Genomic DNA, 27,780 nt, shown 5'->3' with positions numbered 1-27,780 from the left:
TGAGTTGGCATGCATCATATGGGATACAGAGATTGACAATGTACTGTATGTAGTTAGTTTAACTTCAAACTACTTTATTGGCATAAATGTTTTATAATAACCTATATAATGCACAAAAATAAACAAGAACTATTACAGAGGAATGATTAAAATAAGAAATATATAAGGTGCCATTAATGTTTACAGTAATTTTGTAATTTACATGGTGAAGTGCAACAGAATGTGAAAAACTTTTAAAATACTACACAGATATTACACAATACTCTGTAATTCCTTATTAGTTTACCTTAGATCAGGCATAGTTAAAACTATGGATATGCGCTCTACTCCTTTTTGCTGCTTTCATTATTACTTTAGAGTTTTTTTTAATACTTTATAATTTTATTAAAGTATTATTTCAAATTTGCGACGCGTCGACGTCATTACTGTACCACTTAACCCAAATACGATGCATGCACTTTCAGCGCGATTTTTTTTATGATCAAATTAAGTATTTTTTATTTTATTTTTTTATTTTATTTTAATGAAGTGTAAAATTTACAACAATGTCTGGCTTAGTCAGAATTCACAAGCATATCAGTACTGACAGGAAACGGAGCACGTAAAATTACACACAACTTTAGGAAAAGAAGAGTAAATTAAAGTCAAATAATAAGAATTAAAGTAATAAACAAATAAAAAAACAGAAGATAAAGAAACAGTTATGAAACAGCTTCAATTAATTTAAGGCATAAATAAAATTAAGAAGTTTTTTTTTGTTGTTTTCTTCTTCATGAACCACAGGGATTTGTAGTCCAATGCAAATTCTCTCTTGAAGACAGTAAATAGTTGCTGTGTTTTTAAACATTTACATTTGTGGATGAAAAATTTACCCAAGATAATTAAAGTGTTTAAAAGCATTTAATAGTTTTTCATTATAATTCCAAATGTGATATTATCTCTAGTGAAACTGGAGAGAGACTGAAGATAAGGCTCCAGCCAATCATACACGTGTTGATTGGAATGTGTTGCTGTAAGAGCAGAAGAAAAACAAATGATCCGTGGTCTCTATGTTCTCATCACAGAATATACAGTTAGTTAGCTATAAGTTAAATCTAAGTGAGAGGTTTCAGCGCGATATAGCACATGAGTTTTTCAACCCCATTTCCTGTTTAGCGTGGCGTCGATGTCATTGCTGGCCACTAACCAATGAGAATCCAATCCAATCCACTTTATTTATATAGCACAATTTAAACAAACACAAGGTTTCCAAAGTGCTGTACACCACAACAATAAAACACAATAGGATAAAATTAATACAATACAATAAGCACAATAAGATAAAAGTAATAAAATAAGATAAAACAGCATAAAATTGAATAAATCAAATCAAATAAGTAAATAGAAGGTACTGCCACACAGCACATTAGAATCACATCAATCATGATTACCTGCTGTTAAAAGCCAAAGTAAAAAGATGGGTTTTAAGCAGAGGTTTAAAATGAGACAGTGAGGAGGCTTGTCTAATGTGCAGTGGCAATACATTCCAAAGTTGTGGAGCTGCAACAGCAAAAGCTCGTTCTCCTCTAAGTTTTAGCCTAGTTCTGGGCACTGTCAGGAGCAGCTGGTCAGCAGACCTGAGAGAGCGGCTGGGAATATATGGATGCAGTAACTCAGCGAGGTACGGTGGGGCAAGGCCATTCAAAGCTTTAAAAGCAAATAAAAGGAGTTTAAAATGAATCCTAAAATGAACAGGCAGCCAGTGGAGTGAAGCTAAAATAGGTGAAATGTGCTCATACTTTCTTGTGCCAGTTAAGAGACGAGCCGCAGCATTTTGAACCAGTTGAAGACGGGCAATGGAGGACGCACTCGCCCCTGAATAAAGTGCATTGCAGCAATCCAACCGAGTGGTCACAAAGGCGTGAATTACTGTCTCAAAGTGCTGTCTTTGAAGGACTGGTTTAATTTTTGCCAGCTGCCTTAACTGAAAAAAGCTAGACTTTACTACGGCTTTAATCTGGGTATCAAACTTAAGGTCAGTGTCCACCTTTACCCCCAGATTCGTAAGGATTTTCTTGTGATACTGTGCTAAAGAACCCAGATCAACCAGGGGCGTCTCAGAAGTGCCACTACCACTAAAGACCATGACTTCTGTCTTTTTTTCATTAAAGTGTTATGGGCGGGACTACACATGCAGCCCCGCCCCAGGTGCAGCCCCGCCCCGATCTGCAGGCTGCAGCCAGGTGTACTTGAACCAAGCGGCAACCTCTCTCTCTTGAAACCAACACGGAAGTGAATTAAACTGCAGTTCATCGAGTGGCCGCTTGAGGCTGGCAGCAAAAGCGAGTCAAATCTGTATCTCCCCCATGTTAAAATGCCTAACTTCACAGCAGAAAAAAACATGCACCTCTTTTAATGCATTTAGACTTAGAAGACATCCTAGAAGACATAGCACAGGGATAGTGGGGTGGGTAGATGAGCTGGCCCGTCAGTAGAACAGCAGTTGACGGCGGGGACAGAGGAGAGCAGGGGCGGTGAGGGGTTCTGCCACTGTGTGCAACTGGATTCCAGTTGTTTCCCTCGCATGCACTAATGGATGTCTGATAATTTCAGTGCTTTCTCTCCGTCCATGCAGTAGATGCACACCCTTGAATGAGCGCGGATTTCTAGTGCATTTACTTGAACTTCTGAGGTAATATCTTTGGTTTAACCCATCTGAGAAATTGAGAGGCGGCCAAAATCAGATTGTAAAATGGACTGAATAAAGCTATTTACGAACTGGACGTGCGATGCCCTGCTGACTGACATGTATGCGCATGAATCACTGTCACACGCACAAGCTCAGAGAATATTGTAAGTTACTGTCTGCATGATAATACATTTTTAACTAGCAGAATAATAATGCATCACGATACACATAGTTGACTGCTTGTATGTTGTGAGAAATGTGTTTGATCTGTGTTATGTACTGTTGTATACATGCTCTTAACTAATTGCCCCTTGTGGGATTAATAAAGTTGATAAAAAAGTAAAGTAAATAGTCTCACTTTTAGTTACGTCTTTTAACTATTATAATATTTCGAAGGGCAAAAACATGAACTTTAACTATTGGCTTTACTTCTTCAATCAGCTGTCACTTTAGCGCGAGGCCAGTAGCATATAGCATTAGCACCTCAGCTCCACCCACGTCCCGCCTCTTTGCCCATTTTAGTTTATCCGGTGTGGTGAATAATCCGGTTACTCGGTGTGAATCATAGACATAATAAATACATAGACGCCCTATTGGCCGCTGGAGCGTACGTCAACGGCGCCGCCATGTTGGGGATGGCAACTTTCCCATACCTCTCATACCGGGAATTGAGAAAAATGCATGTTTTGTGCGCTGTTTGGGGCTGTACACATCGCCACACAATTGAAAACCGCTTTCGAGGAATTACCTTTCACAAGCAAGACTGAACGTTTGTTTTTGGTTGTATTTGGTCATGATTTAATTAGTAATAGTAACGTTCAGAGGATAAATTAAAAAATACTACTCTTATTGTGTCACGAAATGTAGTTTAAATAGTTTTTCAGTCGACAATGTAGTTGTTTAAAGCTCAAATATGTGGTTTGTTTATAAAGATAGCGCCTATTTAAAAATTTGATCTGACGTTTTCGGAGTTGTAAGATGCGCTCAGCGCTCGTCTACCCCGCCTGGAACAGCCGTACCTCGACCAGTGCTTCTGAAGTTTTGCCGCTGACTCGGATGTCTGTAGTCTAGTGGTTAAACATGAGATATAATTCGTCTTGTGTATATCTAACGGGCGATCTTTGGTCTCATTAATCTATAAATGGTTCCCTGGTTTTGGCTGAGGGCAAAGTGAAGTTTCATATTTAGGCTATTTTAACATTGTATCCTGCTGTATGTTTGACTGAAGCTACTTCTGTTATAATGGCTATTACTGATCAATAAAACTGAAATTTAACAAAAAGAGTTAAATATTAAAGTCACTATTTAACTTATTTTTTATTGTCTATATTCTGTAATTGATATTTCTAATTCTATTGCTATTATTATAGTATTATTAATAAACTATGCTATTATCAATATTTTTATGATTGTATTATTGTACTTATGATATTATATAATTATACTAATCATTACTATTTTATTTGCTGTATACTATTTGTTTATTTTATTGACTAAACTATTTACTATTACTTCTCACTTTATGTTATATACTATTTGCATTGCACTATAGTTGTACCATTACGTATTATTATAAAGGATCCATCAGTTATCTTTGTTATTGCTAAAATCTGGTCAATCACAGAAAATGCTTTTTCCACAATAAGAAAACTTAAATTATATCTCAGTATGGGGGTCTTCACCTATCCAAGAATAAAAAGCCAGATACATGACAAGCCTGAGCTTTGACAATTCTTTATTTTAAAAAAAATATATTTTACAAGTCTAACTACCGAGATTTTAAATAACTAGAGATGGAACTTTTTGTACACCACATACAAACCACTGAAATTGGTTGATAAATGTAAAAACAGTTTGTTTTTATCCAGAAAAAACGCAGCTCCCCCGTTTACTTACATTTGATTACAGTGCAGTCTTGCCCTCAGCAAAATGGCGGACCCGTTGACGTATCGCAGCAACGTTCCAAAGCGGCCAATAGGGCGTCTATGTATTTATTATGTCTATGGTGTGAATAGTCCGGGCGTAGGACCCCATTAGTATGCCAGAAGTATGCCTGATCTGAATCTGTTCTCGCGATAACTTGTAGCTAACGTGAGCTGTTTTAGTGTTATTATGTGGTAGCTTTATGTAGAATGCTAACTCCCGTTGCTATATGCAAGGTAAGATTAAATTAAATTGCATATTGTATATGTAAATTGTGTATATTCTATATCTAATATTTAAAATCTCAAGTTGCGTCAATAGCAGAGGAGAAAGACCGCGAAATTTAAAAATACTACTGTTATTGTGTATGAAATGTAGTTTTAAGAGTTTTTCAGTCGACAATGTAGTTGTTTCAATCTCAAATATGTTGTTTGTTTATACAGATATCGCCTATTTAAAATTATGATGTGACGTTTTCGGAGATGTGAGATCCAAGGGATCACCGGACGCTCAGCGCTCAAGTACCCCGCCTGGACCAGCCCACCTCGGCTAGTCCAACCATTCCTTCTTTCCTAGGAGACTCTTGTAGATAAAAACATATTGCAGCATCAAGCAATATCTAATGAATCATATCACAGTTAAATTTTCCAAGTTTTGATTTTAGATTGGGAGAAAAATCTGATTAATCATCTGTCCACTGTAGTGGACCTCATGCATCAATGCCATGGCTATATTTCAGCTATAGTTCATACTTATACTGTGAATATTGTTTTTGAAAATACTTAATCTGCAGTGACATTTATGTAAATAAATGTATTTGTATTATTAGAATGTAACGTGGGAACAGAGAACATTACTCACTGCTCCTAACTAAAGAACTTTTGTAGCTTTAAAAAGGATTCATATATATAATTTATACATTATGCAGTGCAGAGTGTTGTACGCTTTATTCAATTTCTTTTTATTTCCCATATTTATCAAGACATCAGTAGCCTTATTAGTATCAGTGATACTGGCCTTCATGTACATATTAAAAAAATATGTCATTAAACAAGTAGTTAAAATATAATGTCTCTATTTAGTTATTTTATGTTTTTCTACATTAATCTGGAGATTAAATGTGAAGTGATTAAATGATAAAATATAGTAAAAATGTATAGAGACTTGGGTAACACTTAATAATAATGTGGTTAGTTAATGATGAACTAATCATTTACAAAACATGCATAAATGATTAACAAGTGATATACTAACATTTTATGTATGTTTTTTGTAATTTCCATTACACGTGATTAGTAAATGATTACCTAATTATTTATGAAACATGACTATGCGTTCATAAATGATTAATAAGTGATATACTAACATTTTATGTATGTTTTGTACATTTCGTTACAAGTTCATTTACAATTGATTAGTTAATGATTAACTAATAATTTACAAAATATGACTATGCGTCTCATAAATGTTCATTATGTTAAATTTTTGGTATGTTTTGCTCACATAAGGTGCACAGTGGTTAAAGATTCTTGTGTTTCAGAGAAGACAGCTGTCTATACCCTCACCAGTCAGCACTTACATTGCAGTGCACACTACACACGACACTACACACTACAGTGTTCAACACCTGTTATAGATGTGTAAACGCATGAATAAATATTTTACAACACTTTTTGCATCCCCCAATCTAAAGTGTAAACTATTAATTACTTGTTAATGTGTTACATTTACCTTTTACAAATGACACTTACCCGTTAAAAATTATCTGTATGTGCATTCAAGGCATTTACAACGCTTTCTGCACCCTAACTACATACACACACATTTTTATTTTATTTATTAACCCCGTATGAAACGCATATTCATGTTTTATAAAAGATTAGTTCCTCATTGGTAACACTTAACTTGAAAGGGTGTGCATAAGACTAACATGACACCGTCATAATCTTTACATGACACATGTCATGAATATGCAGGAGTTTTTATGCATGTTTATGACAACTGTCATTAAGTGTCATTCGCTCAATTATGACATTTTGAATGCAAATATGACATTGTGTGAGATGTCTTTGTTCAAACAAAAAGCTGCAAAAGGGCCAAATTTCATCCCAAAATTTCACTGTATGCGAGTCTCTATTTGCTTACAGTAAAAAATAAATGCTTTGTGGGATCTCCATATCTCAGCCCTGGAAGGCTCTAGAGCCTCCAATCATGCATTCATGTCTATGTCTCAGCACCCTCTAACAGAATACAAGATTTCGAGAATATCCAAGAAACTTTTTTTTAGACCCAAAATATCTATATATATTGTTTGCTATATTAAATATTTTTTTCAGGAGTTGTTCCAAGGAATTGTGAAAGGCTCACTGAAACCTACGTGGAACAAATGGTGGCAAACGAAGACTGGGAAAATGTCACAACCAAAGAGCTTTCATCCAGCCTTGTCAGCACATGTTGAGGAACTTCTAGGACACATTGACAACACTGTGTTTAAGCAAAAGAAGGAAAAAAAGCTTGAACATATCGACCTTGTAATGTGTGAACTGATTCCTGAGGTACGCAATTTAAGGTATCATTTTGGTACAAATATAAACTATATAGTATATATTTTAATTAAGAAATTGAATCTTCTGTTGTTCAGATCAGCCTTGTAATACTGAGACGAATGGAAGGTTTCAGTCAATTTTGGGCTGAGATATCTTATCTTGTGGAGTGTGTCATTAAAATGGCCTTGTAATGTCACAACATCCTAACAGTGAGTGATGTTACACAGCACAACCGACTTTGCGTGTACAAATGCATGTGTTACAGGATGTTTGTGTGTTTTGCAGGTCACGACCCAATCATACCAAGGGGAAATGACGACAAGGTTCAGCGAGGTAACTACGCCTGCTGCGTTGTGCCTTCCAGTTTGCCCATCTAAGTAAAAACAGTGAGTGATGTTACACAGCACAACAGACTTTGCGTGTACAAATGCACGTGTTACAGCATGTTTGTGTGTTTTGCAGGTCACGACCCAATCATGTGTTTTTTTGCAAAGTTCCCTCAAGCCAGTTCATCCATGACACCCCAGGTTCAACGAGCTAACTACGTTCTGCTGCGTTGCACCTTTGGGCTTGCAGATCCAAGTAAAAACATTGAAACCCATTTTTAACGTGTTTTTTTGCAGAGTTCCCTCAAGCCAGTCCATGACACCTCCTCGCCTACCAGGTCACGACTCACAACCCCACCATCTAAAGGGGAAATTGACTGACTGCATCATCTAGGCCTTAGGATGGTTCCACAAAGAATTGACTGCATATACAACATGAATTTACTTCAAACTAAAGATTTGACTTTTCATACAGCAAAAGACACTGCATCTATTTGTGTCTCATTAGTTCTCAAACTTTAACCTTACAGTTCATTAAATATTTAAACACAACTCGACATTAATTGTTTTTAAATCTTCACAATGTATAGCCAGAGAACTATCACAAAAGTATTTAGGAAAGTAAAGACATACAAAAGTATTTCTGTTTAAAGCTGCTTTGTATTGTTGTGAAAGCTCTATAAATGTCCTAAAACGATGTGCATTTTGCTTGTAGTTTTGTGTTAATAAAAATGTAATATATTACATCTCATAATTAATTCAGTTGAATTCATTATGTATTGTGAAATTTAATTAAAATTTTATACAAGTTTTGGTCCACTAATTTTATTACATTAAATGTTATTGTGTTGTATGATGTTCTGTATTAAGATTAAATTATGCCATAAATCATAATGCATTAGTACACAAATGACATGCTTGTAATAAAAAAAAGCATATTATGCCCTATTGCTTAATAACAAATAACTTTGTCACAAAACACACTTAAAAATGGTATTTCTTTAAAATAAAAGATTAGTATATGAATTAAGGTGTTTGATTACATTAAGATTTGTGATTCCATAATGTTATTATACTGTTCTTTAGTCAAGGCTTGACAACCAATTAAATATTTATACCCACAAAACATAGCTAGCATTCTGTAATTTATTTAAATGTCTAAACTGTTAATAAGAAAATAGTAATATACACAAATAAACATTATGTTATGGCTCTTTTAATAAATAAAAGTGTACCTGTAACATATTGTGCCGATTATTGCTTAAAAAATAATGAATTATAATCGCACTATTAACTGCTGTGAATACGGTAATGTAGTATCAGTGTATAAGCTCAGGTAAAGCTCATAGCACGATCATCGGATAACGTTAGCTGTATGCTATGCTACTATCTAAGCTAACTAAAAAACACACTAACAACGAGAAATGTTTATTTTCACAATCTATAGCTTCGGTTAAATACTAGTATATGAAACCTATAATTTAAAATACATTAATGACTCGTTATACCGTAGTACAAACGTCTTCTATAATAAAGTGATTTTGTATGATTTGTAACCAGGCACCAAAGCGATTACCTATAAAACGTGCTTTGAACCAATCGGATTGCTTGGGCCCTTCACCCGGACTATTTACACCGAGTGACCAGAGAATGAGAAATCTATGAATAACGCTCTGAATGGTATAATATTAACGTTACATTACTTTGTACAACTAAGTAGTTATTTATAAAATAAATGCTGGTGACGGCAAACAAGCTAACAATTGTTAAAATGACATGTCCGGTTCAGTTAGCCATCAATAACATATTAAATTAGTAGCTATATATTTGTATAATTTGTAGGCTATCAATACGGTAGTAATTTGTACTGGCATTTAAACTTTAAACTTTACTTATATGACGGTTATAACAAATGTATGCATGGTAACGTAAATATTTACATTTGAAAGCATATTGCCCCGTTATTGCTCCGACTCCGCTAACGTCCGACAGCTCCGACTTCTCCATTGTGTATTTTTTTAGCAAGATAGCAAAGCTACGCGCATAGGATTGTGGGCGATTTGAGAGCGCGAAGAGCGCGAAGTCTACACATATGCATCCTTTCCTGTGTATGGGATATTTTCCGAACGAAGGACTCAGTCCTTGGTTGAAATTCTGAGTATCCTCGACATTGGAACAGTCCTTCGACGGATGTCGATGACGTAGCATCCTCGAAATTCCGGCTTCCGAGGATCCTTCCTTGACATTGAGAAACGGCTCTAATGTCTAATATGGCCAGAACTCCCACTCACATTAAACTTCCGGGTTCTGAACTGGTTGCAGTTCCACTCTGATTCCATATGAGGGCGCTCACAATCGGAGTGCAGAATGAATGGAGGTCTATGGTAGCCTGGTTCTACCAGACTCTCGTACATTTCATTTGTACAGAGAGTCTGGCCTCGCTCCATTGAGAAACGTTTACTTCCTTGTAGGCGGGTTCTCTGTTAAAGTTCAAAACTATTGGATCTGCCCAGCGTCACTCAGGATCTGCCATAGCCAATCGCTAACGTGTGGTCGTGACGTATGTCATGCGCCGAAACCGGCTGGAAACAACAAGTCCGAATTCCATATTCATAAATCTAAATATCTAAATGCTAAACCTCTCTTTCTTATATTTGTGAAAGAATTTTAAAAATACCTCTTTTCAATTAAGTTGTCTGAGAACAAAAAAAGCCTTAAAAACATTACCTGTTTGTAATTATTTTCCTTTTTTCAGTGTCATGTAATTCTCTTAACTTGTTCATGTTTATTTTATATTATCCCCCTACTGTTTTATTTTTGTTTTGTTTTTATTATTATTTTTTGTTTGTTTTTGTATTATGTTTTCTGTTATTACTTGTGTATTGTTTTAAGCAATAAAAATAACAAGTCCGAATGATCAGAGGATTATGTTTAGAATAAGATGTCTGTCAACGAGAGCTGCATGTTTTGTTCATCGAATTTAAGAGTTCAAGGAACAATTCTAAATGTATATTTGACACTAAGGACAGTGATGTATTCAGTCAACTGTCGAAGCTGGGTGAATCATTAACAATACGCCGCTGCGGTCGTTTCGGATCTGCCGCAAATGCTGTACAGTGATCATCGTGCACGCCGAGCTGCCCAGCACCAACTCCTAACCTTTCTGCCTCCCTCACTTGGTCCTCCATTAGTGCAACAAGAGGAGACGACAACAACTATCGGCTTTGCATCCTATCGTTCGCCTTAGCTAACTCATTCACCACTAGCGGAGTGAGCTGGAAAATTAAACTTTTCCCGAACCCCGTGGGGAGGAGGGCCACAACATCATGGCCACCAACAACACTTAGCAAACATTGATCTTGCTCCGGCTTTAACTTCTGTATATTCGGCAGTTTTGCAACAACGGACCGAATAGATTTTCTCACGTCTTTCTCTGCTGCCATTAGAACTCCAATTCAAACTGACGTGCTACATCAACGTCATCGTTCTCAGCCACTCCCTCTGTTCACTGATTGGACCGGTAAAAAAATTATTTCTGGAAACCAAAGTCTACAGCACAATCCCAGACGTAGTACTGAAGGAAAATAAAATTGAGCGGAAGTGCGTAGGAGGGCGGAGCCAGGCTAGGTCTATGGAGCAATACCCCTAAAAATCCACTTTTCTCAGGATATAATTTTTTGTCTAGTAATTTGAATATTGTATTCGAAAGAAGATGCAACAAAATTACACATTACTGGGTGTTAGATTTTTTTAGAGTCACTTATTTGCTTTAAAAAGTATTTTAAAATGTAAATGACGTCATACACATCCGTACGACCAGAGATACTGCTTTACGGCAATCCTTCATTCACTGGTGCTTTCGCGCATAGACAGACGAGAGAAGCCGCGAAATTTAAAAATACTACTGTTATTGTGTCACGAAATGTAGTTTTAATAGTTTTTCAGTCGACAATGTAGTTGTTTAAAGCTCAAATCTGTGGTTTATTTATAACGATAGCGCCTATTTAAAATTTTGATCTGACGTTTTCGGAGTTGTAGATCCAGGGATCAGCGGGCGCTCAGCGCTCATGTACCCCGCCTGGAACAGCCTTTCCTCGGCTAGTGCTTCTGACGTCTCTAGTGGTGGTTAAACATGAGATATAATTCGTCTTGTGTATATCTAACGGGCGATCTTTGGTCTCATTAATCGTATCATTTGTTCCCTGTCAAATCGTTTTGGCTGAGGGCAAAGTGAAGTTTCATAGCTTTATAGTTTGGCTATTTTATCGTTGTATCCTGCTGTGTCTGAATGGTTTACTTTATTTCTTGTCTTGTATAACTTATTATACCTTTTAGGCTACTTATACTGTTATAATGTCTCTTACTGATCAATAAAACTGAAATTTAACAAAAATAGACAGGGTTGTGTCGTTTTATTTTATATAGCCTAGGCCTATATTTTATATAGCCTTTTCATTACTATTTTATTTGCTGTATACTGTTTGTTTATTTTATTGACTAAACTATTTACTATTACTCACTGTATCTTATATTTACTATTTGCACTGCACTGTAGTTGTACCATATCGTATTACCATAGATAAAGGATCCATCAGTTATCTTTGTTATTGCTAAAATCGGGTCAATCACAGAAAATGCTTTTTCCACAATACGAACACAATCGCAGCAACGCTCCAAAGCGGCCAATAGGGCGTCTATGTATTTATTATGTTTATGCTTTTGCGCTTTGCACTTTCTTTTCTCTCGAGGCATCAACTACACATCTGACACGGGTAAATATCTTTTTTTACAGTCTATGGTAGAGAGAGTTCAGTCCGCCTATGGCCTTAACATTGGTCCCGCTTCGGATGCCATCAAGCGGTGTTTCTGGTCGTAATCAGTCCTTCACTGACCAATCAGCGTCCATTAGCAAAATGCTAGCGTGTTATGGGCAACAACAACTCAACCTGTAAGAAATCGAAAGGACATAAGCACTCGTTCATTCAACTTTCGACCTATAACCCATGTTGAACTTGCAGAACCTACATTCAAATCTGAGATTTCTCAATGACAATCGGGTAAAAGAGACAAATTTAGCCGTCTAGCCCCATTGACTCCCATTCATTCTGCACTCGGACGATCGCCCCCAGTGGAACTCTGGTGGAACTACAACCAAAATTCGGTACAATAGGACTTAATAGGGAGTGGCCAGGCTTTCCGTAGACGGGCTTTGGAGTGACCGAATTATTCACCACACCGGTAGTGACGAGAGGTGACGCGCTGCCAAGATGGCGACGGCCGGCCCCGCCCACTTTAGGCTTCAAAAACCTCTTCAGAAACCTCCGGGTGACATCACGGACACTACGTCCATATTTTTTTACAGTCTGTGGTTGTGTCAGAAATTTCACATTTCAGGAATTCCACTCGGCGCAGCCCGTTATCAGCTGTCAATCAAGCTGTCAATCAAAGTTAACCACGCCCTTATTTGGCATACATTTGATATCTAAATGCGATCTAAACTAACGAGTTAGAAAAAAATTCACCTACCTCACAGTTGTCAGGCACTCGGAACCTATCGAAAAATACAATAAAAGTCCATGGGACCAACCTGTAAACATATGAATTTATGCTGTGAAAACGGACATTTTAACATGGGGTCTATGGATATTTGCACCCTTTTGGGACCTCCCTCTAGCGGATTTTCGATGTATTGCAGTTTTTCGCACTTCCGGTAGGCTTCAGTTTTCAGATGACAATGTTGCCGCTTGTGAGCGCTGAGCGAGCAGGGAGCCTTCAAGAAAAAGCCTGTCATCGCAAAAGATGGATAAAGCAAAAAAGCTGTCGCGGGCTAAACATAGAAAAAGAAAGAGGGAAAATGAGATGGCCTGTCAAGGGATGCGACAACAGCTAAATAAGTATTAAAAATATATATATTTTTAAGTAGGAAATTTAAGTATGATTTAGGTTATTTACATAACACGACCAAGGGAGCTGTTTTGCTGAATATTATCACGAAGTAGGCAAGCCTATTTAATTATCATAAATGTTTATTATCATAAACAAGTAGCCTGTAGGCCTATATTTAGTTACTTACATTTTAGACACATTATTGACTGTTTAAGTTCATTTTCACCTACGAAAATAGTTCCAGAGGAACACAACAATCAGTGCGGTGTTTTGTTGCTGAATGATTACTATCATTCTGCGTTTTGAACGAATCGTTTGAACGAATGACTCGCTTATTAAGACGGCCACTTGCCGCCACCTACTGGCGGTTTAGTTTCATGTTTAAAAGTTTTTTTTTCTCTTTTTTTTTGTTGTATATTTAAACATTTATTTAAAACATTAATCTCATAACAGGCTATTTATTGCAGTTGCAATTTTGCAGTGTATAAACTAAATTATTTAATTTGAAGCTTTATAAAGATAAATAACGTCCCTGGAGTAAATATAACAAATATGCAGATTTAAGCAACACTGGTCTTGAAAACCCCTCAGCAAATGGGCAGTTGCGCCTCTGGACCGACACTGTGGAAAAAGAAGAAAACACAAAATATTATATTTTTTAATTGTACGTAATTTTTATCAGTATAATAGTTACTGTGAATAACTGCGAGTTACTTTTCATGGGTCAATGACATGACTTGCATATATTTATGTCCAAGTATTGTATTATATATTATACATATATGGTTTGTCTTTTTGTTTTATTTAATTATTTAAATATAATTTGTTAATGCTTTGGCAACATTGTGATACACAGTCATGCTAATAAAGCTCATTTGAAATTGAATTGAAATTGTATTTTCCTTTTACAATAATTTGAGAAATTCATGACATATATCACTTTATTATATAAAACCTATTTAGTTTAAATACTTTTTAGTACAAATAAAACACATTATTTTATGTTTTGTAGGGGTGGAAAGGATCGCATTTGATCCGTGATCCGTACAAGCGTGACGCACAAGTGCTAAAAAGTGAAGCCAAAGCGTCTCAATCTTTTTGTTAATAAAAACGTTGAATAAACACGAGCACTGCACGTTTCAAAGTCAAAACGCGGCGTGTTTTTTTTTATATGAATGTATCCTTGAAGGGAACTGACTGTCTTTAGAAAAGTTTCGATGTTATTTTTATTGATTTTTTCTTTATCTTTCATGATAAAGCAGCGTTTTATGAGCGTTGCTGCTTTGTGTACAGCCGTTACCGTGGAAACCGCTGTTTCTGCCACTACGTTACAGTATATTTGGTTGTACTGTCTGACATAAAAATTGTCAAAAGATTTACACATTGAAGTGTTATTTAACAACAAAAACTTGTTTAAACACATCGTTCATGACTCAAAATATGCCTTATATAAAAACAAAGCATCTTCCTCCTCATCAAGAATGGCTTCAAGGCCTTGCCCTATAGGCAGCAAGTCAAACAAAACATTTCAAAACACAGTTGATGGAGATCATTTTCTGATTTACTTGAATATATGCTCAGATGGAGATGGTACAATGACAATGCGCTTACTTTGTTATTTTGTAAAATGCCTTTCTAGTTGTCTCGGTACTCTTCTTGTGCGGTTCCGACTGGGTTGATGCACGTTTGTTCACCTTGGTGAAGAAGTAACGCATCAGCAGCAGAATCACAGTCAGTGCAGAGATCATCATGGCTTAATGTTCAAGTAAGCAGTGAGTTACCGAGTGTTGCAGATAGTCAAACACACTGAGTGTTATAGCGATTGTCAACATTCTAACTTTTAAAAGCTGTGATGTCACAGTGATGTCACTGGACAGTCTCAGACATTCTCTAGACTTCTAGCTCACCTAGGCCTGTATTTCTCTAATAATCACTGATCTCCTTTATAAACTGCCCTCTCTTATTGCCAATCTGATCTGCTTTTGAACCAGTATATCAACTAATATATCTATAAATTAAAGGATTGTAAAACTCTAAAATCAAACATTTTAAGAGACTGCTAGAGGTGCTTGTTTGCACATGATGGGACCCTAGTAAAAAATAAATAAACTAAAATGTATTTGAAATACATTTATTTTATGCTAAGTATACTACAAATACATTTAGGCTGCGTCCGAAATCGCATACTCAATGAGTAGGTACTTAATTTCAATGAGGACTTACTTAACGAGCGCTAAAAGAGTAGGTAGTTTATAGCCAAATCTCGTTGAGTATGAATCGATCCGGACATAATCCGCCATGTTGGCGTTATCATGTGACCTACGACGCGTTATCACAAGCGCAACAACTTAAAAGATGAACGACACGTTTAATTCATCTATCTGTAAATATCTTGATATTGATGAAACTTGCTCGTTTTGTGGTATTGTTGAAGAAACAGCTGCCATTTTATTTTATGAATACATTTAGGGTTGATTTAAGTTGTTATATTTTAAACCCTACTAACCCTACAGTTTTATCCTTATAACGATATATTTTTTTAAGAAACCCGAAAATCGTCATCTCTTGAATATGTTGTTAATTTCTTTATTTTATACCCAAAAAGTTTCTTCTTTAAGTTTTCCTCTTTTCTTGATGAATTTACCTCTCGTTTCGTCCCTCAGAATTATAACAACAAAACAATTTTTAATGTATTATGAAGAACTATATTTAGCCTTGTTATTGTTCTTTTTTCCTGTGTATAAATATCATATTATGATGTACACAGGGGCGGATCTACCGGGGTGGCATAGGGTGGCAAATGCCACCCTAAAAGAAAGCCTTGCCACCCCTGCTGCCACCCCAGTTGGCAGCAACGAATTAAAAGTTATGGCCAATTTGACAATTTACGAACGCGAATCTCCAATGTCCGACTGCAGTGAATTCGCTCCGTGCATAATATGACGACCGTTGACTTTCGTACTTTATTGTGTGGGCAAATACTTCCGGCGAAAACTTCCGGTGATCTGACCGCGAGAGCGGGAGACAGCGAGAGCAAGAGACAACAGCGACCGAGTTCCATTACCAGAGAGATAAGTTTTCAACCCGACCAAATTTTTAAATGCATATCATTTTCAGTGTATTTCACCTGTGCGTTTCTATGCTTTATATTACTGCATTTATTTTGTGCAAGTGAGATGAGTAAAGAACATCAGTTTCATATATCATTATCTGTCTGGTGTTTATAAACAGTAGCCTACAGTATTTTACTACGTGTAAAATATACACAAACTTAGCTATATTAAGTTGTTTGTGTACAGTTAAAAATATAAATGTAAAATATGTGATAATAATATTGATCGAGCAATTGATGTAAGTAAGTAAAAATACATGCGCAGAATTAAGAAAATATTATTTAATATTTATGGAGATAAATTTTAGCCTATCATAAAGAAAACGTGTGAATGTTCACAGGGTATTTTATTTAACAACTCTAATCGTAGTTGTAACTCTATATTTACAGTAGGCATAATTGTCATTGCGTATGTATGCAGCATGAGTCCAATACAATCTTCTGTTCGTGAACAGTTGTATTTCATTCATTAATCTGACTAACGTTATGCATCCGTGCATTTAATTGCCATTGGCTCGTGTGATAGTAATATGGATCTTAGAAGTATTTAAATGATATAATTGATTCTATAAATTGATTCTTGTTGGGTGCTCAACAAAATAATAGCCTATATATAAAAAAGGGAAAAAGGTCGGCACACCTTGGCTCCAAAAGTTAAACGCACCCCTGCCTTTATACTCACACAGCACAGGGCTGGACTGGCCATAATATTATAACTATTATTATATAGTAGTGTAATGTAGACAGACACTATCACAACTAAAAAGAGTTTTGAGTTTTTCTTTGTTCAATTTGCACACTGCATATGGGTTGGAGCTCTTTATTTTGAACTCTCAAAGTGCACCAGATTGATGAATTTAACATTAAAAAGCACAAAATTTTCTTACGGGGGAGCATGCCCCCGAACCCCCCTAGAGGGACAGAGGTGCACTCTGCACTCACCACAGATTTACCAAAATCCTATGGGAAAAAACGGTATTGCTATCCCAATGCAGCTTATAGCTTGTTTTAGGATTCATCACTGTGGAGTATAGTTCAACTTAGTAGTTATTTCATCTATTAACTCTAACTCAGTGGTTTTTATAGGAGTTGGTATACATTCGGTTGTGTTTATGATTATATGTAGTGGGCCAGTCTGGGCCAAAATGCCCGGGCCGATTTTTTGTCCCAGTCCAGCCCTGTACTCACAAATTAAATTAAGTACATATACGTCTGCCATGTTGCCACCCCTCAAAAATTCCTGCCCCCCTCTTGCCACCCCATAAATATTTTTCTAGATCCGCCCCTGGATCATGTACACAAACCAACGATCTTTATGTTTTCTGTTTTGTCATTATGATTGTTAGATACAACTATGGTATCTTTCCATGATCTTAAATGTAATAAGTTTATAAGTTTAAATTATATAAGCGATAGGTGCACTCACACTTCATAACATCAGTAACTCGACAGCACAACCTAGAACAGGGGCAGCTGTACCATGATGGTAGTTGAACAAACGCGGGGTTACAGGATTGGTTTTGAGTCGACAAAACCAAACCGATGCAATCAGGCTTTATTGGTACCATGACGCAGATCATCAACTTTCTCTGTCAACTCAGGCTTTGATCCTTAAGCTATGATTACTCCACACGCGCGTGCACATAAAAGAGTGACGTCGACACTGAACAAGCAATCGCGTTCGATATGGATAGAGCGACAGCTATATATTTTTCCGCGCAGGAGCAAGATATTATTATTCAGTAACACTGTATCTGCTGCCAAAGCAAGAGAACAATCTTGGAGGAAGATTGCTGATTGCGTTAATGCGTAGGCTAAGTTAAACAATTAATGTAAATTTATGTAGGTGTGTGAGAAAGTCTCACTAATGACACTGATTTATGATGTGGATGTACAAGATCGCTTTCTTCCCGATCGCGGGGACTCTTATTTTGGCGGAACGCAGCTCATTCGGTGGCGCGCGCGATCCAGTCTGACATCAGCCGTTATCTTCAGTGAGAACGAGCCGTGAAATTCCCTTCCTGAATGCCGTTATATGATCTTCGTTTTGTTCCTTTGAGTGTTTGAAGTTGTGTGCGTCCAGAGAGAAAGTGAGTCTTGTCAATTTCACTAGGTTACTCGAGCTGAGTTGTTTGTTGTTTACTGTATAGAGAAGTTAAGAGTGATGACACAAAATGGATGCTAATGTGAAGTATAGCAGTATTTGAGTTCTCATCCAGTACAGTGTAATCATGTAAGCTGTGTATTTGTTTTCATGTTCTACTGTATTTAAAGGCAACGCGGTGTTGAAGTTTGGGGGAAGCCAGTAGTTTTAATGCCATTTATGTTGTTATGAGTGTGATTGTGAGAAGAAAGAAGTATTGTTTGTTATAGTAGATCTTTATTTTGTTTGTTACAGACCACACACATATGCTGACCACTTCTATGGACATAAAGCACAAGACGATACCACTCAGTGTCAGTATTCATGCTCGTATTTGATATGTGTGCAGAGAGCACAGTTTAGTTCAACCTTCTATGATCTGGTTCTTCCCCTGCATATGCTTGTATAAATAAATCTGTTCAACTGGATTCCTTCTACTTTGGTGTTCTAACCGGCACACCCGGACCAGCTCCATCTCATTAGCAGCAGCTAGCACCTTACAGTCCTTAGCACCTCAGTTACAGTAGGACAATCATATTAAAAATTTATTAAATGCTAAAATTAAAATATGTATTCATACTGATAATATATACATGCATACATAAGTGTGTGTGTGTGTGTAGATGTATGTAAAGTGTGAATGTATAGGCTATTACATCCTAAGAAAGATTGATATTCATTGATTTTTAGATGCAACCCCAACTCCAAACGTTCTTGGCAGCAGATCAAAACAAAATATAAAAATATAATTCAAAGCGGTGAGTATTTACCAAAACCTTTTATTACTTTTGTGAACATTTAATCACAAACACTTGTTTGCAGCAAACAGAAAAAAGTGTGACATAAGGAAAACTGGGGGAGGGCCACCCAGGGCCGGATTAAGAGTTCAGAGGGCCCTGGGCACAATGTCTTGTTGTCACAGTGTCTGGTTGTGTTTCCCTTGTTTATCACTAGAGGTCCTCGTTCTCACGGTGTCCTTCACATTTGACTTCATTTCCCAGCATTCTGTCTGTCACTGTCACTCATCAGTTCATTGCACTCAGCTGTTCCCCGTAATCATTGTTCCCAGCTGTTCTTTGTTATTCTTGTTAGATATGTGTATATATTCCCTGTCTGTGGCCCTGTTTACACGATGGGAAAACGCAGATATTTCTCTGCGTTTTGCCCTCTCGTTTACACGAAAACGCCGTTTTTATCACAGAAAACGATTATTTCTAAAAACTCCGGCCAAAGTGGAGATTTCTGAAAACGCCGGTTATGTGTTGCCGTGTAAACTGGGAGAAACGGGGTTTTAGGTTCTCTCTTGTCGATTCTGAGGATTTTGATTGGCTTGCATGGGTTTATCCTTCTCCCTACACTGCCGCCCATAGGTTTGGCATAGTTATGATGGCGCTCGACGGCGTATTTATGCGGGTGTGTGCACGATGTTATTTTTGAAAACGGAGAGGGGGGAAATATTCGTTTCTCTAAATACCCGGCTATGTGTAAACGTAGCCTGTGTTAGTATGTGTACGGAGTCGTTGTTTTATGTCACCACACTTCCAGTCTGTATCTGCCCGTTCTTGTTTTTGTCTTGTGCCTTGGATTGCCTTTTTGGATTTTGACCCCTGCCTGGATAACTACGAGTTTGGATAGGGGATTATCACGCTTGTGCAAAAGGCCATGGTTAAGTCACATTTATTTTATTATTATAGTTGTATTGTTCTGTTCAAGTGTTGCGTCTGCCGAGTAGGCGGAGTTTAATCGGAAGTCTCGCGAGTTCTGCGAAAATGATGTGAGAGCAGATATACGTGATGGAGGAAAGAAGGAAGAAATGTGGTGCGCGACGAGTTGTATTGAGTAAATGCAGCAAGGTGCATAAATAAGGCCATAAAGTTATAGATCGACAATATAGCTAGTGAGCAGTTTGGTATTTCATATGTGATGGGCGGCTGATGTTGTGTGATCGCTTCGGAGGTTGTTGGATTTCTGTGGTGAAAACTCGCGCGTGCGTCATTGCAGACTGTAAGTGCTTATCTTACATTTATTTTGTCTAATAATCATTGTTTGATATTCTGTTTAATGCATCAATAAGATATTTATTCAGTCATAAAAGAACAGCTGCTATATTATACCTGTACCACAAGTTTGTGATGTCTTTCACGTTCAATCATGTGAAGTGATAATGACGCAGCATTTTTATCGTAAGAGATGTAACAGAAACTAATTGAGTTTGTTTGTTTTATTATAGAACCACACACGTTTATATCTACATTTGTCCAGCTGACCATATCACATAAACCCATCATACGAACACACACTGAACATCACAGCACACGAAGATACAGGCCCTTTTGAACATCATCATATTAACCCTATCAGGACCAGACGGCATCGCGTCTGAGGACCGACGTTTCTGCACCCTTCTTCAAGTGGACTTCCTCTGGAATACTTGGGACTTCTTAACTGAGTACACTTACTTATTATCACCACTTCGTTGCCCTCTCTTGATATAGTTGTATCTTTGGAATATAACCATTGATTTTATTGTTTGTTTATTTTACGTAGGCCTACGCTGATTATTGTGTTTTACATTTTGTTGACATTGTGAGAAAATGTATCAATCAATACAGTGAGTGAATTTGATCTTTGGCTCAGATTTTTTACTCCTCTCCTAGTTACTGGACATTAACTGTGTATTAATACTCTAAGGTGATTTAGAACCGTAATAGCGATCAGTGCATTCTACAGCCTTCAAAACAACGCTTATACACTTCCGCATTCATTGATCTTTGTGCACTGCCACTTCCGTTGAATCACCGATCACTCTGGCAAACTGATGACAGACTACACTAAATTTATTTATACGGCATCCCTGGTAAATTAGTCTAATTACTAAAGTGCCGGCTACAAACAAACGTGCTACCTTGTTTTATTTGAAAGTTTGGACCTTAATCCCGGCGAACCGCTTTAATCCACTTCTTCCTTATACTCAATTCAGTCGGGAATCCATGAGAACTTAAGTAGGGTTAGCGTTGTTGGTTAGATTTACAAAGTGGAACAGAGCAGTGACATCTAGCCTTCGTTTCAGCCATTGTTGAATTGCGTCGGAAGTGGACATGCACAAAGTTGACAAATCCCGCCCATGAAACCCGGAAGCGTGATAATCCCCTATTGCCCTTTAAATAAAACTACTGCTATTGGATTTCTGTCCCCTGTGTGTGTTTCGTGACACTTGTAGGCCCCCTCTTAGGCAGGCCAAATGTATAATTTGTCCAAGGACATTTTAATATGGCATTTACAGTTTTACTGACTTAAAAGGAACTTTGTTGTACTATGCTGGAGTAAAGTTCATAAATGGTCGTTCTTTCCCATAGGAATTAGTTTGGGTGGACCTCTGTGCCTCTAGGGGGGTTCGGGGGCATGCTCCCCCGCAAGACAATTTTGTACATTTTAAGGTTAAATGCATCAATCTCGTGCTCTTTGAGAGATCAAAATTAAGAGCTTACAACCCATGAACAGCTCCTTGAACAAAGAAAAAGCATTAATGTGTACCAGGCACAATAAAGAGGGCTCAAACATCTTTTTAGTTATGAGAGTCTCAGTCTACATTACATTATCAATGATGTTTTAGGATGCCAAACAATTATTATAATAATGTAATAATGATTTATATAATTATTCCTATGACGTAAAATCCATATAGCCTATAAATGTACTATAAATGAAAATGAATATTTCAAAAGTATATTTTAGCCTACATTACACTTTAATATAGGAAAATAAAATTGTGTCTTATGTCTTAATTTCTTCACTTGCAAGAAATAAACCCTTGAGCTTTTATTTAGGAGACAACACCAGATCACCATGCTGATCGCGTGAGCAAAGAGCGCACTTTTCTTTAAATCACCCAGCACACACAGGATGTCTATTCTTAAAGTCTTGTGCTGTTTTATAAAGGGACAAAGCCATATCATGGTTTCGATTTTAGTTCGTTGGCAAAATATAACGCTAGAGACCTTTATGTTAGGTTATACATTTTACATCTCATGTGTTGTGTTGGGAAAAGGGAGAAGGGAGAGTCCGGCAAAAGGCGGATTCGAACTCGGTTCGAGCGCATCAAAAATAGCTTTCAAGCTCTTCACGCCCTACGACCTACGCCACTGTAGCAATTCCATGACGGCCGTCTTTTTGCTAAAATCACAGGCACTTAGTGCAAATATACGCTCCGTTATCAAAAATGTAAAAAAAATATTTTTTTTCTTCCCCTCGCTTGGGCCACAAGTGCGCATGGCGAACTTGCAATGGATACATTTTATCAGACCGGCCCTCGCAGCCTCGAAACACTACCGGCCCACCGGGGAAACTCCCGACTCCCCCGATTGCCACTCCGCCCCTTCTGCCCAGGGCCTCTTATATGTCGTGGGCCCCTGTGGTTGCCCTAATGGTTAATCCGGCCCGGCCACCTCCTCCAGAATACACTGTGGCGGAGGAGTTGGCACTGAGTAACAACAAGGGGCGGCCGATTATGGATGGGATTGCAAGTGCTGTACAGTCTGACCCTGGTGCTGGCTCCTCTAAGCAAGTGACACTGGGTATGTGTGTGCAATGCATTACTAATGTTTTTTTAAAAAAAAAAGTAAAATATGGCTGACTCTATGTTCTGCACAGTAGAGGGAAATACAGTGTCCCTGTTGAAGCCAGCACACATGCACAGAGTCTCCTGCACAGAGGTCAGTACACCAGACAGAACACAATGAACATAACCTGCTTTATAACAATTTTGATTTAAATTGGCCTTCAATTTATAGGGTGAACCAAATGATGAAGACACTCTGTCTGTGCCTTCAGAGACAGTTGCTGAGGTGAATGCACTGGGCTTTTTATTCTAGCACACATTTGAATGTCATAATTAAATGACTGGCTCTTACACATCTCTTTTATTGTAGGATTTTTCACAACCTGCCCCAGAAACTGAAGCCTCTACCTCAATGGGCTTCAGAAGGAATGTGAACAAGGTAATGCTTTAAACCCTTAATTACAGTCAGTCCTATGTTTGTAGAAAGTCATGCCACTTTTTGTGATTTGATCAACCTCCAGAAAACGTGTAATGATTGTTTGTGGTGGAATTGTTTCAGGTGGAAACAGACTCAGTTAGGGCCCTTTACAAAAGGAGTCTCGAACTAGACTGTTCGCTGAAGGAGCTGGACTGTGAGCTGAGGAGGCTCCAAATTAAAAAAATTAAATTAGAGATCAAACAGCTGGAGAAAACAGATCTCAGTATGTGACCTTTTTTTTTTTAACCAAGTTACCCTGTATGAACACAATTCAATTGTGATGGGGTCAATTTCATCAGGGAGAAGCTGGTTTTGTGGTGGTACTCGCTCCTTTCTGATAGTGGCTATATTGTGCAGAATGGCACATGCAGCCACTATCTGTGATGCCCGCTCTGGTGACACCCTTAAACGCCTAAGGCAGTTGAAACGTGCCTTTAGGATGCCAAAGGTCATCTCGATCTTGACCCTGGTTTTACTGAGGGCCACATCGAAGCGGTTTTGTGGCCCTGTCTGAGGGTCAGGATAGGGGGTTAGCAAAAACCTCTGGCATGCATAACCTCGATCTCCTACCAACAGGCCATCAAAAAGCCCTGTCATAGAACAGAAAAGGGAAAAATTGTGTAAGCTTTTCAAATTAAAACTTTAAAGTGTACTGTACCAATTTTAACTTGCCTTCCTCAAAGCGCTGACACAAAATAGACTCACGGAAAATTCGTGAGTCATCCACTGAGCCAGGCCATTTGGCATCCAAACTTGTGATCATGCATTCATGATCACAAGTCATCTGCAGATGAAATGTACAGTAAATAATTGTCCCATCTGTTAGTTACTTATTTAAAGATTGATCTCAATGCAAATAAAAATAACTTCACATTTTTCAAATACCTGAACATTAAGGCTGTGAAAGGACTTTCTGTTCACATAATCTGCCTCATGTTCTCCTAGAGCTTTGGAGATTGCAACATGTGTGCAGTCTATTGCTCCTATGACTCTAGGGAATCCTATCATAGGAATTAAAAATATATATTTAAAATCATTCTTAACAGCTACTGTAGACTATTGCATTATATATTTCTAAGTATGAAATGTGCTTTTTTGCAGAAGAAAAAAAAAACATTTTATAAAATCCCTCTTTTATGGACATGGTCGATAAATGTCCAGGGAACACAATGAAGCTATTTATGTCCCCCTGCAGAGCGAGGACCACCTTGCGAATGGTCCGACAGACCGTTTTTTCCCCTAGATTCTCTGCATCACCGACCGCATACAAGTATGTACCACTTGCCAAAAAACGCAACGCAATACATACCATCTGCGGTACAGTAAGGGCATGTCTTCGAGTCACATTTGTTATGTGCGGCTCAAGAAGTTCACAAAGATAAGGCATTCCTTCCGCGGAAAATCTGTATCTTTCATACAAGTAAGTATCGGGAAAGTCAAATGGATTTTGTCTGTCCCTAAAAACTCTTTCTCTACGAAGTGCTCGTCTAACAATTTGCGCGGAGATGTCCACAGGATTTGGGAGAAAAGGTGAAGCCATTGCAGCAGAGAACAGACGCTGGGAATTAGTTGCGTCACCTATATGTTTCTTTTCTCACAGCTGATTGGTCAAACTTCAGTCTGAGATCTTGAATCCAGAACATAACCTGCCCCGGAGCAGGTTAGCCGTGCAGCGTAAGATACCATGGCAACGAACACCGATTAAAGCCGAGCTACTTTCATAGTACCTAAAACCCAGGGTTGGTGGAAGCTAAACTGGAACATAGCTGGCTAGCCATAATATTAAATGCTGACCAATAGCCTACTTAATTATATTACTTTTTTTATATACTAAAAATGATATAATTTAATAAAACAAGCAAAATGTAATTTGTTTTGTCATATGAGTTATGCATGAATACACGTGAACATCTCAATTGTCAGTCAAGCAATGAAGTAATGCATACATTAAATCATTATATTTTATAAACTGACAACAATAAGAAACATGAATAAATGAGTAAAAGAACAAATAAAGTAACCATCACACAATAAACAAATGCATATACAATTCAACAACACATGAAACAAATCTTTATTCAAACTACAAGCATGTATTTACAGGCGCTGAACCCCACATCTACTGCCATACTGCCATCACAGTCTGAGGCGATAAGGGCAGATGGAGAGATGGAGGGACTCATAAGGGCAGATGGAGAGATGGAGGGTCTCATAAGGGCAGATGGAGAGATGGAGGGACTCATAAGGGCAGATGGAGAGATGGAGGGACTCATAAGGGCAGATGGAGAGATGGAGGGACTCATAAGGGCAGATGGAGGGACTCATAAGGGCAGATGGAGAGATGGAGGGACTCATAAGGGCAGATGGAGGGTCTCATAAGGGCAGATGGAGAGATGGAGGGACTCATAAGGGCAGATGGAGAGATGGAGGGACTCATAAGGGCAGATGGAGTGAGGGACTCATAAGGGCAGATGGAGAGATGGAGGGACTCATAAGGGCAGATGGAGAGATGGAGGGACTCATAAGGGCAGATGGAGTGATGGAGGGACTCATAAGGGCAGATGGAGAGATGGAGGGACTCATAAGGGCAGATGGAGAGATGGAGGGACTCATAAGGGCAGATGGAGAGATGGAGGGACTCATGAGGGCAGATGGAGAGATGGAGGTACTCATGAGGGCAGGTGGAGAGATGGAGGGACTCATAAGGGCAGATGGAGTGATGGAGGGACTCATAAGGGCAGATGGAGAGATGGAGGGTCTCATAAGGGCAGATGGAGAGATGGAGGGACTCATAAGGGCAGATGGAGAGATGGAGGGACTCATAAGGGCAGATGGAGAGATGGAGGGACTCATAAGGGCAGATGGAGAGATGGAGGGACTCATAAGGGCAGATGGAGAGATGGAGGGACTCATAAGGGCAGATGGAGAGATGGAGGGACTCATAAGGGCAGATGGAGAGATGGAGCGTCTCATCCATGCCACCGTTTCCAGGATTCAGCTCTGGGCTCCTCATCCTCAGTGCTCACAGCAGTCTGAATAAAAACATGTTTAGTTACTTTATAGATTTGTTTATTTACAGCACATTTGTCTAATGTCAACAGTGTTGACAACAGTGAATTAACATTATCCTATAATAATGCCACACATACATCACTCAGATGTCTTTTTCATGTTGTGATGTGCTCATCTGCAATATGTCAATACTTACAATATTTCCCTTTCAGATGTAAATAGACATTTTAAATAAGCGTGTTTAAGATGTATATGGTTATGTTAATCCACTTTAGAGACGTTACGTGTGCTTAGAGCTCCCCTGTTAGCTAGCTATACAAAACATGTTTTTACAGCAAAATCACAACTATACTGTCTAACTACTTTACACCTTCAACAGTTAAAACGTTTACTCTATAGTAGTTTAACACATAAGGAACCGTGTTTACTCACATTTGAAAACCCCCGGCGTCGCTGATCTCCGTGATGTTTGATAATGACGTATGCTCTCGCGTGGCCTCCTGGGATAGAAGAGTATCCATCGGTTGAGCCATAGATGTCCATAATAAAGGACATCTATGGGTTGAGCACTCTTCTGAATGTAGAAAGTAAAATTAAAGAATGTAAGTCACGACTAAATATATGGATACCAAATCATCAGTTCTCATTCTACTGGACCTGTCTGCTGCCTTCGACACTGTGAATCATCAGATCCTCTTGTCCGCCCTCTCATCACTGGGCATCACTGGAACCTCCCTCAACTGGTTTGAGTCCTATCTCACAGGTAGGTCCTTCAAGGTCACATGGAGAGGCGAGGTATCCAAAGTACATCAACTGACCACAGGAGTTCCCCAGGGTTCAGTTCTCGGACCGCTCCTCTTCTCCATTTACACCACATCACTGGGACCTATCATACAGGCACGTGGTTTCTCTTACCATTGCTATGCTGATGACACTCAGCTCTACCTCTCATTTCAACCAGATGATCCCACAGTAGCTGTACGGATCTCAAGCTGTCTGGCGGACATCTCGGCATGGATGAAGGAACATCACCTGCAGCTCAACCTGGCAAAGACTGAGCTTCTCGTCCTCCCTGCCAATCCGTCTCTACAGCATGACCTCACTATCCAGCTAGATTCTTCCTCAATC

The 27,780-nt window shown here is 38.2% G+C and overlaps 1 long non-coding RNA gene across 1 annotated transcript; it reads left to right on the top strand.

Moving 5' to 3' along the window:
* The first annotated feature begins 23,050 nt into the window (after positions 1–23,050).
* On the top strand, positions 23,051–23,449 carry LOC130100660 (uncharacterized). Its single transcript, XR_008808906.1, has 3 exons — positions 23,051–23,178; positions 23,255–23,316; positions 23,395–23,449. It is a non-coding gene; the product is annotated as an uncharacterized LOC130100660 (long non-coding RNA).
* Positions 23,450–27,780: the final 4,331 nt, after the last annotated feature.

This window comes from Rhinichthys klamathensis, unplaced genomic scaffold, assembly GCF_029890125.1.
Source record: "Rhinichthys klamathensis goyatoka isolate OS25496 unplaced genomic scaffold, OSU_Roscu_1.1 h1tg000011l_1, whole genome shotgun sequence".
NCBI classification, from domain to species: domain Eukaryota; kingdom Metazoa; phylum Chordata; class Actinopteri; order Cypriniformes; family Leuciscidae; genus Rhinichthys; species Rhinichthys klamathensis.
This window is presented reverse-complemented; position numbering and strand designations above follow the sequence as displayed.